General features: G+C 34.6%; 1 protein-coding gene across 1 annotated transcript in view; it reads left to right on the top strand.

Annotated features, from left to right (window-relative positions):
• Window positions 1-15,840, top strand: part of LOC134652122 (collagen alpha-1(XVIII) chain-like) — a 202,925-nt gene that overhangs the window by 58,988 nt on the left and 128,097 nt on the right. The gene's annotated exons all lie outside the window — the stretch shown is intronic.

The raw sequence follows: 15,840 nt of genomic DNA, 5'->3' as shown, positions 1-15,840 counted from the left end.
TACAAGCTGTTTCCGATTAGTTTCAACTCAATTACAGTTTATAATGGTGCGACTACACGTTAGGGGAAAGGTTAGCGCTCACATATGAACTTCCACAGCTTTACTGAGTCATATTTTTATATTGCAAGCGAACAGCATTACAGAAGCGAACTTTTTTCAATGTGATATGCCACCGTGTGTGTTTATGTGTGTGTGTAGGCAACTGTTGGAACTTATGAAATTAAAAAATAACCACCTTTGTATATACAAAATATATATGTCACCGTAAAATTGTAAACACTCGTCATATTATAATCTCGCTAGTTACATTATAAACTGACGGTAGGGAGATTATAATCTAACCTAACCTAACCTACGTTAGATTATAAACTGACGGGTTCACAATCTTACGGTGTCATATACACAGGTATACAATAATACATAAACTATTATTATTCTATTCTATACAAAAAGGTGTAAGATGTTATGCAGTCCGATTGTATTACGCTAAGACAGTGAATCATCTGTACGTATCGTATTATTATTACCTAACCTATTCTGTGATTTGAGGCTTCACTAATGCGTTGACTAATTCGGGTCTCATAATATTTTAAACTGAAATTTATACGTTTGCTACAAAGTTGATTTTAGTGCGGCATACTGCTAGAACAGTAGTAGAGACTTAATAGCTTAAAGCTATCTATCAAACGTTATTCACGGGTATAACGTGGGTCGTTTAAAACGATCGCTGTTGCACTTTGAACGTCTATATTTAATTTTATCTGTTTTTGTTTCAGGTAAGATGCTCTTAATTTGAAGAGCCAATATAAAACACTTATTCAGTTTCCTCGAGTAAGTAAGTTTTTGTTGACTATGCATGTAAGATTAACTACTACTCTAATTATAATTATACTCCATACATATAGTAACATATTGTATATTAAGTCGAAAAAAAAATTAGAGGCTACGGCTACCAGCAAAATAATAATGTCAATTAATTCGAAAAATTATTTCAATTTAAAAATATAACAAGTAATTTTATAGACTAATTTGAATTATGATTTGTGAGCGACGCAAAAAATTGATACGACTTCATTTATATTAAGCAAGTGTGCTACTAAGGACTTTATCTTTACACTGTGTGTATAGTGTTGTTGTACTTTATACCTACAAAGGATTTAAATTTTTTCTTCTTCTATGACTTTCTGTCATGACTTACACCTACAGCCAAAGAAACACAAGTAAACAGTACTTACAAAGCACAGTAACTTCTAATTATACATATTATGTAAACTGACATTAAAAAATTCCCAGCGTACTTGCTGCAAATCACTCAACTACTAGCTTTTTAATCTGTTAGCGTCGACCCGTCCTGCGCACGACCTTAATGGCTTCTCTCTTGCACGAATTAATCTTAAACTGCATTCAGTTAAAGGATGATCTCGCTACACCGTGCGAAGAACAGTTACCTGAAAAATCCTTTTGCATTATGTTTTGCATTTTTCCCAGATAGCTGATTTTGATTTAAAAATTTGGTAAGGTTTTGATTTTTGTTGATACGATCTTGGCAATCGCTAGCGTTGATTGGTCCCCGCGTCGTTGAGTCGTGTTATTAGGCATTTCGTGTGAGATGCACTGCGAGCCGTGACAAAGTTTTATCGTAACAACGTAAAAACAATAACACATTGTTAAAATTTTTAATTAAAAAACAAATAAATTAAATAAAAGATAGTTTGATTTGTTCCCTAGTTGAACACATTGTTAAATTAAAATCAGCCGCCTGGACAATATTTGTAAACAATGTAATAAGGAATTTTCCACATTTTCTATAAATAGGTACATACTCCCGCCAATTGGCTAATTACCTGCAAACGAAAAGTGAATAAATTAATTAAGTTGTTCAACAGTATTTTCCCACTAACTGAATGTAGAAAAAACACTAAAGCAAAAAGTATTTAGGAACTAAATTAAAACGTATTATTACATATGATATGACTTACAAAAGTTCAATCGTATTACAAGTTGGGCGTAGATTGAGCCATCTTTAAATAGTTGACCTTTACGAAATATCTTCATATATTATGAGCGCCCGAAATAAAGTTGTCACTTAATACAAGAGACTGCGGCCATTTGTCCTTTGATGACGAAACCAATGTCACCAGTCAACCTGTGTTAAGCGTAACCCCACAAATTTATTTTTGTTTCCAAAATCAGAGTTAAGCCAATTTAAACTTTTTACTCTTTGAATAAAGCTCACGCTAGATTATTACGATTGCTTTGTTTTATTTTGCAAATCTTGAGAATGTCTCATGCTGTAAGTCAAGCGTTGTGTCTTAATACATCAATGTAAGGTTCTTTAAAATATTCATATGTGCGTAATTTTAGAACTAAGTCACCAATAGCCACAACATTATTTGATTAATTGCTAAATTGTATCAGTGTCGTGAATTCTATAAAATAGTCACCGTTCCGCCGAAGCTTTTTTAAGTATAGTAAAAAACTGCTGATTTTGCTTGATATCTTTGCTTGCTTGGTTAATTGACTCGGTAAGTACCTATACAATATCGACCTAAATATTTGCTAGTGCGTGTCTCGTTTCTGTCGTTAATGTAAAATATAGGCTTATAAGCGAGGAATTTTAGTTGGGCTCCGAATGTACTACTTATCGGGAAACGTGCACTGTCACACCTGAATAGGCCGTGCATTCCCATTAGTGCACGAATGCACGCAAGTTCCTCGGGTAACCAGTGAAATGTGACATCCAATTCTGAGACTACTATTATTAGTAATTAATTATCCCACCAAAAACATAAATGTAAAAAAGGAGAGCCAAGTTCAATACAAAAATTATGCTTGGCTGTGGGCTTCGCCGCAAAAAGAATGGAGATCTAAATGAGTGCCAAGTTCTATGCAAAATCCAAATATGTATTTATAGGAAAAAAATAACATTATGAACAAGTATTAAACTCTATTTCTTTGCTTTATTGGATACCTATAACAATTGCTGTTATTTAAAAAAAAATGTGATATCTTAAAGTAGGTTAGATTTGACTTATTTACGTATTTTTATATTTCTGTTATATAGAAAATATAATAATACATATACTGGGATAGTTTCAAATATATGCTTGTAACGGTTCCAACGCTACAATCAAATAAAATAAATTGTATGGGGACCCCCCTATTTTTTAACTTTTTTTTATTTTTAGATTTTTTCCTACGCTTACACACAATTACCGAGCTGGATTCCAAATTTCATCCTTCTAGGTCATCTGGAAGTAGGTTAGGTTTAGGTACTATATGTCAGTCATAAAGTCAGTGCTAAAATTCACGACTTTTTGACCTTCATATCTTTATAACCGTTTCATTAAATTTGGGCTTCTAGATGTCCTTATGGATATAATTAAACACACGTAGTTTTATGTGTTTACGTTAAAGAGGTTTTGAGTTATAGAAGGATTAGAAGGGTCAAAAGTGGCACCAAGTGGTTCGTGTAATATTACACTCGGCGCTGGCTAGCCAGTTCCTTTGCTTGAACTTGGCTTGACACGCTGCCGCGTGTCTAGATATACTGCGGACTCAAACTTTTTCCGACAATTTATGTGAGTTTGTTTTTTTTTAGGAAAAAAAAAACCTTTTTTCTACTCGTCGACTGCAATTATTGAATTAAGACTTCGTATACCAAAGTGAAATCGCATACTTTTTTCACTATGGGACCCCAACTCAACTATAATATTCATTTCGATACTGTTTAGGCAACTATAATATTCATTTCGATACAGTTTAGTCAACTATAATGAAATTGACCAATCGAAAGCGCGGAGCAAGTACCAGGGCCTCATGAGTTACGAGAAGGTGTCGTTGACCAACCGGCCGGGGGCGTGGGGCGCGGGGGCCGAGTCGCGTACGAGTATGAAGGTATCGCGGCTGCTCGCGCATCAGCTGTATACTTTTGGTTTTTTTACCTACATCTATGATTCTTCTACTAGTTTTAAGTATTTTTTTTGTTGACTCGTAGAAAAAGTATTGTATACAATAGTGATATACTCAAGCTTTTCAATCTCGTACCTTCCTTAGGCAACTCAGCAAGCTTCGTTGCCTAAACACGGTACACGGTACATGTTACTAAGTGAGATATAAGTAAATTTAATCATATTATATTAGAAACTTCTTATTCAGGCAATAATGTCTATTATATAAATAGAATACTATTGATAAACTTTAATGTTGATGTTGAAGGCACACTTTGGTAGGTACTTACCTATTTTTTTTTTATTCTTAATCATACAAAGGTTTGAATAAGGATTATTATATTCATTATTGACATATCTTTGCTTTATCTATGAACAATATTAGGTATATTTCATGTATGCAAGGCAGCTGTTAAAAAGCAGGGTCACACCTTTTGTTATCATGTAAAAACATTTATTTTCTTTTTAGACACTAAAAAGATAATGCTTTTATATAATTGTAAAGTAAGTAGGTACTTAAATAACTTGTAGTACCTATATTTATATGAAACTTAAATGGTAAATCTTTAACTAAATGTATAAAATGTATAAAACCCAATAGGTATAGCAAAATGGTTCCAGATCTTTATTAGCTGTTTAAAACGGAACAGATAGAAACAAAAGACGGTAAAATGTTCCGGAAGCCAGATGTTTTCACTCGCCGGGTATGGCGGGTACTGCTCCGAGTAAATACGCGACCGTAACGCCTCCCAACTTTGCCGTACTTACGTAATGCTGTACCTTGGGAGCATACATATTTAAGCAGTAGTGAAGAGAATATAATTATTTTTACAGTACATATCCGCACTAATGCGTAAAGTAGCACTTTTCGTGCGTATGTCGAAACTTTAAAGTGCCATATGTACTCTAAAACGTTGTTCGATACACGTGCCAATAGGTAATTCGCAACTCGTGTCGACTCCCTTCGGTCGTGTTTTAATTTATTGCCACTCGTTTCGAATTTCCTCTTTTTCGCACTTGTATCGAAAATAACTATTTAAATCATAGCAGGCGTGGCTCACTCCGCGATTTCGTCGCTTTGCTACAGGTAGCTAAAAGTACATCTATTCCACACCAATTTTGGTGGCTGCCATAGCCATAAGCTGCACGTGGCGCTGTCGCCACCTAGCGGCCATATCTGTCCTGATCGTAACAGACGCGTTTTGTTAGAGAGTGAGTCTTCTGTACCTAGTACCTACTATTATTTATTCTGTGATCATAGGCATAATTATTTTTAATCATAAGGAGTTATTTCTGACACCTGCCTTGCCCACATAATTTTATTAGAAATGATTCTTAAGTTCGAATTTAAAATCCTCAAACCAAAATTATAGCATCCTCTATGAATTTTAAAATTCTACACTGAGGATAAACTCTTTCCTGTCAGGGACCATGATTAATTTACAGACTGTAAAAACAAATTAATGTACGTAATTCTCTCGTCACTCTCTGAAGTAAGTAAGTGACCTTTATTTTGATACATCTTTAATGTTTATTTTTAAATCAAATCTACACCTACTGATATTTTTTTGCTGTTTCTATTCTCGATCATGATCTCTGCCCTCAAGGCCCTGAAATGTGTCCTCAAGGCGTAATAATTCCTTAAGGCATAGTCTTTATTCTTACTGCTGTTTTTTTCTAGTTTACTGTGTACCGTACCTATCCGGGCAACCGTTCTGAAGTGCCATTTCAAACGCTGCATTGTTTGTAAAAACTTAGTAAGTTTCACTGGGAAATAGTCAATGCACTTACGCCAGTTGTGTTAATGTGAGTGTTTTTTCAATTGTTCTATTATGATAAAACTTGGTCAACGTTTGGTAGCCTTGCATTAAAAAAAAACAGTCCATTTATGTCCCACTGCTGGGAACAAACCGTCTCTCATGTACGAGAGGAATTGAGCTATAGTCCCTAACAATCAATACAAAATTATTACTTTGCTAATCCGCGAAAAGATAACGTGCTAGTCAATCAGTACTTCCTATGTGAGGGTTGGCGCTATTCCACAAGTAACCCCAGAAAAAAGTCCACAAACGAACCAAGAAGTTATTTCGTTACAGGGGAGATGGTCGTCCTCTTAGCATTGGTTTGCAATCCATCTAGGAGAAGGATACTCCAAAATAAAACCCGGAATGGAGTTTCCGTAAGGCGCGAGTAGGGTCCAACCTGAAATAAGCGGCAAATTCCTGCAGCTGACCTGTCTCCACACGTATTGGCTCGCCTTTCCTGTGGGATAAGACAGTGAACCCGAGAGGGTAATGCAGGTGCTGGGCATCCCTGCGTTTCCTTAATTTCGTCCCAGGCGGTGTAATAGGATATTTCTCCGGTTTTACACCATAAATCGTCTGCATTAGACGCTAAGGCAATCAGTGCTAACCTTTTGTTCTTACACGCAATTAATGTTCCCACCCTCCCACCGCAAAAATAAATACGCAAATAAGTATAACAAACCAACATCAAAAGAACAATACTCGACACGACCGTGTTGCGCCTCTCTACGAGGCATCCTCAGGAGATGCTGCAGATGTTGACACTCTTTTTTAGGGTTCCGTAGCCAAATGGCAAAAAACGGAACCCTTATAGATTCGTCATGTCTGTCTGTCTGTCTGTCTGTCTGTCTGTCTGTCTGTCTGTCCGTCTGTCCGTCCGTATGTCACTTTTCTCCGAAACTATAAGAACTATACTGTTGAAACTTGGTAAGTAGATGTATTCTGTGAACCGCATTAACATTTTCACACAAAAATAGAAAAAAAAACAATAAATTTTTGGGGTTCCCCATACTTAGAACTGAAACTCAAAATTTTTTTTTCATCAAACCCATACGTCTCATTTTTTTTCTAAACTGAATAGTTGGCGCGAGAGACACTTCCAAAGTTGTAAAATGTGTGTCCCCCCCCCGTAACTTCTAAAATAACAGAATGATAAAACTAAAAAAAATATATGATGTACATTACCATGTAAACTTCCACCGAAAATTGGTTTGAACGAGATCTAGTAAGTAGTTTTTTTTTTAATACGTCATAAATCGCCTAAATACGGAACCCTTCATGGGCGAGTCCGACTCGCACTTGGCCGCTTTTTTTTTTATTTAAGTCTTACTCAATGAAAATACACTGAAATATTCATTACCTACATATAATTTTTTCGCCAAACTGCATGACAGTTTGTTGGCGTATCTGACATCTGACGCCCGGCAGCGGAATATCATGGAATATGACATTCAAAGTAACGCCTGCCCCAAACCTTCTGGGAAACTTCACACACACCTATTAAATATGTATGCTGATTGCTGGTTTCCTCACGGTGTTTTCCTTCACCGAAAAGCGAATGGTAAATCTTGAAAAGTTTAAGCAGTAAGCTGTATATTAAGTTAATATATAATTATATAACTAGTGTCAGGAAATTTAATAGTAGGTCTGATCTACACGGAATGGGTTTAAACTTCAATAAAATAGAGATAATAAACCATACTTGTTTAAAATATTGCATTTAAATCACGTTGAATATCTGATTATTTAATATACATTGATACATTTACATAAATCCTAAAATCGAATCATAAATTACAATTATGAGCATTACAAAAAAAGGAGTTGGTGACTAGGACCCATAAGTATTAACAAAGAGAAATTCCACAAAAGTCTGTCACCATTGAATTTAATGGAAGTCGAAACGGTTCGACATCTTCTCGGATGGTCTAATCTCGTTAACACTTCAGCCAATTTCGCTCCGAAGATGGAAAATTTCCCCGTTTTCCGGTTAATTCATCGATAAGATGGTTGGTTAAGACTTGAGAGTAGGTACAATCTTTTCTGGCTATCCTTTCTCCGAGGATTTATATAAGTATAAGGGTAGGGTAGTTGTTTTTGAAACTGCAATAATAGATGGTCATTTGTAAAAAATATGTTTTAAACGGGTTACTTGCGTAGTAAAGTCGAATAAACGAGCGACAATTTTGATCTGTTTTCGAGGAACTTCGACTGAAGCACTGCACCATCACTGATCGACGATGATTGATGATGAGTATGTATGACACTCCCCGAACAAAAACAATAGCAAACGTATCAACGGTGACAGACAGTAGTTCGGTGCAACCGACCCTTAGATACATAAAACAAAAATAGTTCATTCGCTTCCAATATTCCAAGACTGTATCTGAACTCTATTTTCAGACATTATCTGGTAAGTCCATTCATAAAGTTTGTAAACTTTCAGAATGTACCAAACTAATAGACTAAGGCTTCTTCGGCGCCCATAATACAAACAAAAGGGCTATTGTTTTGGCCTCAGACCGTGTTTTATCATTGCTTACCGCGTGTGCGAGTCGAGCGCTTGAGCTAGCCTATATAACTATGAACTTGAAATCCTTAAAGCAAAATAAATACCTTCTGAATCGCCTTGTTATGAGTTATTTACTTATCAGGCTTATTTTTTAAAATAATTAAGCCATGAACAAAAACAACGCTCGGGTTGGGCACGGGTTTGTTTGTTTCTAACCAATCCGTTCTTAAATAATAAAAAATACCTACTAAGTATTTTGGATCTGACATGACACCTATGTAAAATATCTAAGTCATATTAAGATTATTTGCAAAATAATCAATATGTTTTAGATAGGTATTGCTATTTTACCGTAATATTCATACTTTCTGCTTCTATTAAAAACAAATTCAATCGGGGAACGGTGGGTAATGAGAGCCATCGGGTAATGAGAGCGATGGTATTTTACCGAAAACTACCCCTATTGGCGCACGAGTGACCACTCGGGCGTGTTCTTCGACCTTCGGGAATGTTCGTGTAACGCGGTCGACTCGTTGGTGTGCAGCATTGAGTCGCAGGATACGGTTGTTTGTTTTTCGTTCCGTGCTTATAAAAAAGTTCAAATTGTCAGCGACGAGATAAGCATGGAAATATAATATTGTTGAACAAGTTTGTATTAATTGCATACACAAATTAATCATCTATCAAGTGCCATTTAATCGATTCTGATAGAAAGCTGATTAAAATATTTATGTAATTATTTATCAAAATGGAGGTAAGCGGGTAATGGGAGCCTAGGATTTATCTAAAGATCTATCTAAAGATCTGAAGGATCTAAAGGATCTAAAGATTTATTATCTGCAGAGCTTTATTAGCAGAGTAAGGTTTTGCTGATTTAGTTATGGTAAAAATCATACCCAGCAAGATTCTAAATTATGGCTCTCATTACCCTTATGAAAATTTATTAGGCTCTCATTTCCCGAAGTGTGGGGTAATGAGAGCGAATGACTTTTTTATACTTTGATTTGTTTTTCCAAAAAGCATATCTTTAGCAGGTTCAAAACGTGATTATCTGATACTCAAATAAACAAGGTTTATGTTCATAATTGAAATATATTATAATTTAAACATATGTCGTTTTTATTAACAATTTTCCTTAGTAGGCTCCAATTCCCCCCCCCCCGCTCCCCTATTTTAAGTAAAATAAATGTAATTCAAAGAGCGCACTTAATTTTTTCGTTAAAACGTCCGACTCACTTTTTTTCAATAAGCGATTATAATTACACAGGCTACAAGCTAATGACTATTAACATTACGAATGTCCTAATTGGCCTCTATCAGTTCGCTCTTTTGTATTGCTTTTAATGTATTAATTGTTTGAATGTATTTTATTAATGCTTTATTGTTATTGATATTAGAAATAGAAGGTGCCTTTGTTACACTAGTTACTAGTAGAATATTCAGAAATACAGCATTGAAAATAGCTCATTCACGTCTATTTCTATTCAAACCACTATTAGTGTTGAAACAATAAAATCCTTTCCACAGTGGAATTACGAGTATAATTATCTTTGATGTTCTCAGTTCAGCTTTAACATTGTTTTTTACCTTAAACATTTTCTAAATAAAGGAAATTTTGATACTAATATTATTGACAACTTTTTTTTAAGTCCTTTAATTGCATAAAAATCTCTAGATAATTATTTCGCATTCGCCATATACTTCGCTTATTTAAATTCGTATGTTACTGAGTATTCTTATGGTAATTTATTGAGTGTTCTGATTGCTATTTATTATCTTATACCTTTAAACGAGCAATACTTGTATATTAATTTATTTATTTATATATAATATATTTTGGGGATCTCGGGAACGGCTCTAACGATTTCGATGAAATTTGCTATATGATGAAGTTTTCGGGGGTGAAAAATCAATCTATTTAGCTAAGTTTTATCTCTGGGAAAACGCGCATTTTTGAGTTTTTATATGTTTTCCGAGCAAAGCTCGGTCTCCCAGATATTGATGTATATTAACAATTTACACATTTACAATTTCGGCGTTTTTCATCTTCATTATTAATGGCAACGTAATTATCTTTATGCTACTACATGCAAGCATAGGGCGAGATTATAATAAATTAATACTGACCGTTAAAATGTATCTTAAAATAGAATTTTATTAATATTCCTCAATTGAGGCGTGCTATTAGCGATGCAATCTAATCGGAAGTTTTATTCCACTCGTATTTATGTTAGTACCCGACCTTGATTATCCAGTGTAGTGAGTTCTGAACAGTGTTGTAAGTAATATGTACGAGACTATATTAACAGTGAGTGACAATAGGAAACCAATATAATATAACACTTTAAACTCTCGCGTTTTGTGTATTTAGTGATATAAACGAGCACTGCAGACGAAGATTGGGTACCGTAAAATGGGATGAGTAGGGTTCGCGGGGAGAGTTGGGTTATGAATGGGGAGAGAAGGGATAAAAGGGGAGTGAGATGGGATTTTAAGGCTACTGCTCCAAAAATTATGTATTCCAATTTAAAATGAAGCTATAGTAATACTCATAATAAAAAAAATCGATCCAACAATCTTCCAAAATCACCTTTGTATGAAATCCCATCCCACCCTAATTACGAGGGACTACGGGGTGAGGTGGGATTTCTTGTTTATCGTCTAAGTTATGAAATGGAACTACCCAAAATAAAATAAAAACTAAAATACAAACGTCCGGAACACTTATTATATACACCCTTCAGTTTGTATATGTAAAAATGTTATCGATGTTAGTGTCAGTGTCGATGTGAATGTCAGTTTTGACCCTACTCACCCCATTTTACGGTACTGCAGTCACCGCTTCTAGGCATAATATAATGCAGTCGCGGTGGCCGAAATCGGTCAGGTGAAAGAGAGAAATATATAAACGAGTCTGTTACTTGTGTATTCCTCTGTCTATATTTTTAAAGAAAAAGTGACCACGAGGCCTAAAGCTTTAGTGGCCGAAGCCAAATAAAATATGAAATGAAAAAAAGTAATTCATTCCATAGTTGTTTGTGGTCAAATGGACGTCAAGTACCTTTTTTTTTAATTTATAGCATCATATTTAAAATGGAAACCAGAGTTTTCGATTGGTCTGCTCCCAGCAAGCTGATGGAATAGGACTGGCAAGGCGCCACTCCCGCGCATGATTTATAGCGTTTAAAATGCACCAACTTAAATAAGGATAAAGCGAATGAAGTGCAATGAAAGTAGTAATATAGATAAGTCCGTTATTTGTATTTTTTATTGCATAAATACCTACTGATATGATGGCCTAAGAATATTATTTCACAAACCACAAAAAAATTAAGAGATACAACGAAATCGTACAAGTACTTAATCAGAAAACTATAATTTTCTCTCGAAACTACTTACCTACCTAAATAAACTGAGTTAAAAAAAAACAGTTATTACCTGCGTAATTTTAGTTCTAAAAACAAGCAATCAATATTGTGACCTTTTCAACCATATTGAAATACAACTTCATATGCAAGACGACGGGTAATCTAAAATGAGATGTTGCTGTTTAAAACTGGATAATCCCGAGAATACATATAAAATAATATTAATATTTCCATCCTTATCTCAAATAACCAGTGTAATTGTGACTTTGACGTCCGTAATAACTCTATGGAATAACACGGGAATCATGTGAGGGCAAGACAGCTGTGCGTAGGAATCAGCGACAAATCAAATAAAATAAATGACAGATGTCCTGTTGCGTGAAGGAAAACATATACATATTGTAACTACTTGTATAATGTATACCTACACAGGAAGCTATCAAAATAGGCCGGTGCGTTAAAGATTAAAATAAATTCATTCATAAATTGTGTGTTTCAATTCAGTTTTTACAAATAATTTTTTTTAGAACTGTGTTTTAGTACAGTTTTTACGAATTAAATAAGTGTTCCGTGAACAAAGTTTTGTACGGAACACTAAAAAAACGAAGCTTTTAGATTATGAGTTCAGTGAAAAACATACCTACTTACAAATAAAGACAACTTTTTTTTGGCAGATTAAGTTGACTTGATGTTTCAAATGTACTATCAATTTTTATTTATCGTAAAAAATAAACACATTCTTTCATCATCATCCTTTTCGCCAGTACAAGCTATCATCAGCGACTGCAATATTGTACGATTAAAACGTTCGACCTTTTCCATTCGCTCGTGGGCATGCTACCGCATTTCAAAAACCTTCTCATATTTGGCAGCTCGCCCCGGCACGTTTTCTTTTTGTGGCGCGACGCGCGACCCTAGTATAATAATTGAAGGGATGTTTACAAAAACAACATAACTGACTACACTGGTTGACACCTGAAACGATTAACAATGTTCTTAAAAAAGTGTCAACCGCTCTAAGCAGTTATGTTGTTTTTGTAAACATCCCTTCAATTGTTTTTAATAAGTTATTTGAACTGGTTCGTTCTTAGACTTAAAGTGATCTTCATTCTTTGAACCGGCCTTGATCAGTTTCTAACTTGTATAAAGAGGTAAATTTAATTATTCCTAGCCACAAGCAACCCAGATCTTTTGATAATTGAAGCGATCTATTTTATACTTTATCAACTTTGTAATTGGTTTGTCAACCTTGTTTTGTGATTTCGCAGAAAATTCAAACGAAATTACAAAATTGTTGAGGTCACTGAAGTAGTACCTAAACTTGAAGTACAAGATGGATGGCGTATTTTGTAAAGTACTTTTGAGTTTGTCATAGTTCGATTCTTACTTTTTGTTACATGTGTTTCACTTGAACACCTTTTTTATCATTTTGTGTTTTTAGTAGTGTTATACTATACATAAATATAAGTAAGTAGGTATTTGCAATAATGAGATGTAGTTTTACCGCCGAGTTGTTAGTGCGCGCTGCGGTGCTCATGTTTCAGCATTCGAATCCTGAAAAAGAATACCCAATAATTATACTCTTTGAATTAGCTTTAGTGTATGCAAGTGTGAGATACATAGTAAGGTACTATAATTTACAATTTAGTTTGATTTAATTGAAAAAAGTCGCCATATTCAGTATTAATAAAATAACACATCACCTGAACTAACCGTCCATGGATAATAATTACATAAATCATTGAATATTAAACATATTTTTGATATATTTAACTACCCAAGTACCCACCTTCACAATCCTTATGCCTAGATACTTTTTTTTTTTTTTTTTCATTTATTAAAGTTCTAAACAATTAAATGGATCGCAGAGTTTCATGTATCTTAACTGCTAAGCCAAAAATGGCTTGTTTACAGCTAGAGTTCGGACTAAATGCACTACATAGGTCCTTATGTTATAAAGTTGTACATATGTTACATTAAAGTTACGTTTTATAAAATATAATCATAATTACTAGATGATAACAGGTATTTTTTTACATCTTTATTTGATTCAGGATTGGTTAGGTATAAATCTTGTAAATATTTCGGAAGGGTGTTTAATATTTTTGGAAGCAAATAATAGTTGGTTCTCATACCGTAGACATTTTTTGTTGGTGGTAATATAAATCGATGTGAGTGAGGTAAACCTCTTAACCTACTGTTACGATTGTATTCTTTTAAATCAGATATATTATCCTTGCAATTTTCTTTAAGCATTGCTAACTTGACTAGGTTTTGTACGGGAAGCGCACGTTACAAAATTGGAAAAGGTGGGAATAGCCATCAATGCCACAATGGTTTTCAACAGTGTTTTCTGTAGGTTATATATTTTAGCAAGATTGGTTTTATATGATCTTCCGTAGCTGTTTAGCCCATATCGTATTACCGATTCAGCCAGAGAGAGGTATAACATTCGTAAGGTGTTGTATGGTATCTTATGTCTTAAAATTGTTAGCCTTCCTAGGACAGATCTAAGTTTATTGCATACGTATTCAGTATGTGGTTGCCAATTGAACCGATAATCAATTAATAAACCAATGTACATATGTTCTTTCACAAAATCTATAGTAGGGCAGTCGCAGTTTATGTGTTGTATGTGTAGGCAACTGTGTGAGTGTGCCTTAATTACTGGAATGTAGGAAAGTTTGTTATGTGAAGAACGTATGTGCATAGCCTTCGTTTTATCCGCATTCAGGATTAGGCCAACGTCATGTGACCACTTACAGAGGGTGTCGAATATATCTTGAATTTTTTGTGAGGCAGTCTTTAGATCCCTATCCGCAACCACTATGCAAGTGTCATCGGCAAACTGGTACACATACTGTTCTCCGATCGTATTACACATGTCGTTGACATATAAAATATATTCGGTCGGCCCAATTATTGATCCTTGTGCCGTGCCTTTTGATGTTTTTATCATGTCACTATAAGAGTTTCCTAGCCTAACTGCGGTAACTCTGTTGCTGTGGTAGCTTGTAAACCATTTTAAAAGGGGACCCTGAATTCCATTCTGTTCAAGTTTTTTATATAAGGTATTGTACAACAAGGTTTCGAAAGCTTTGCTAAAATCAATAAAAATTACTAATATATGTCTTTGTTTGTTCAAGTGCCCGTTTATTTCATCACAAAATTGACCTAAAAGTTGAACAGTACTTTTGTTTCTTTGAAAGCCAAATTGCCTTTTGTTAATAATATTATTTTGTTGTAAAAATAAATTAATTTTATCACCTACATAACGTTCGACTATTTTGTCAATGCACGAAAGTATTGTGATGGGTCTATAATTATTGTAGTCGGTTTTTGAACCCTTTTTATGTACCGGCCGGATAGTTCCTATTTTTAATATATCTGGATAAGTACATGAATTTAGGGATGTATTAATTAAGTGTGTAATTAAAGGCGTGATATCATTTGCAATGTATTTAATATCTACGGCTCGAACTCCATCGTAGCCCGGGCTTTTATTTTTGTTAAGTTTCCTTATAATTTTATTTGTCACGTCATTTGTTATTTTTCCTAATCTCATGACTACATCCGGTTTGTTACAGTATTTGGATTCGTTTAGAATTGGTGTGTTGCACATTTGTGTAATTGAGTCTAGATTACGCTGAAATTCTTTAGCAAAGTTACAAGCCAGAGTCTTTTCTTGGCACTGAAATGCACGTATAACAATGTCCTCTATTGATTTACTAACGTTCCCACATAACGCGTTGACTATTCCCCATATTACTCTAGTGTTTTTAAAATTATCCTTTATTTTATTTAGATAATATCGGTTTTTAACCTTATTTATATATTTATTAGTCATATTTCGGTATTTATTATATATTATTCTGTTATTTAAATTGTGCGGGTCAGATTTCCAGATTTTAAACAGTTCGTTTCGTCTCTTACTCATAAATTTAATCTTACTATTTGCCCATTCACATGATTTTCTCATATAACCGCGCTTTGATTTGACTACTATTTCGCAGTCTTTATAAATGCGTTGAAATTGGCTAATAATAAAATCTACCACCTGTTCGGGGCACTCATAAGCGAGGCCCGCACTCCAGTCGACAGATTTGATAAGCGATAACACGCGCCTATTGTCTATAATTGTGTGCGTGCGCCGCTCCTGCCGCGGTGAATTGCCAGGCGGCGCACACACACACGCGCATCCTATT

This window comes from Cydia amplana, chromosome 11 (genome assembly GCF_948474715.1).
Source record: "Cydia amplana chromosome 11, ilCydAmpl1.1, whole genome shotgun sequence".
Taxonomy (NCBI): Eukaryota; Metazoa; Arthropoda; class Insecta; order Lepidoptera; family Tortricidae; genus Cydia; species Cydia amplana.
Note: the sequence above shows the minus strand (reverse complement) of the source record. Positions and strands in the feature narration are given on the sequence as shown.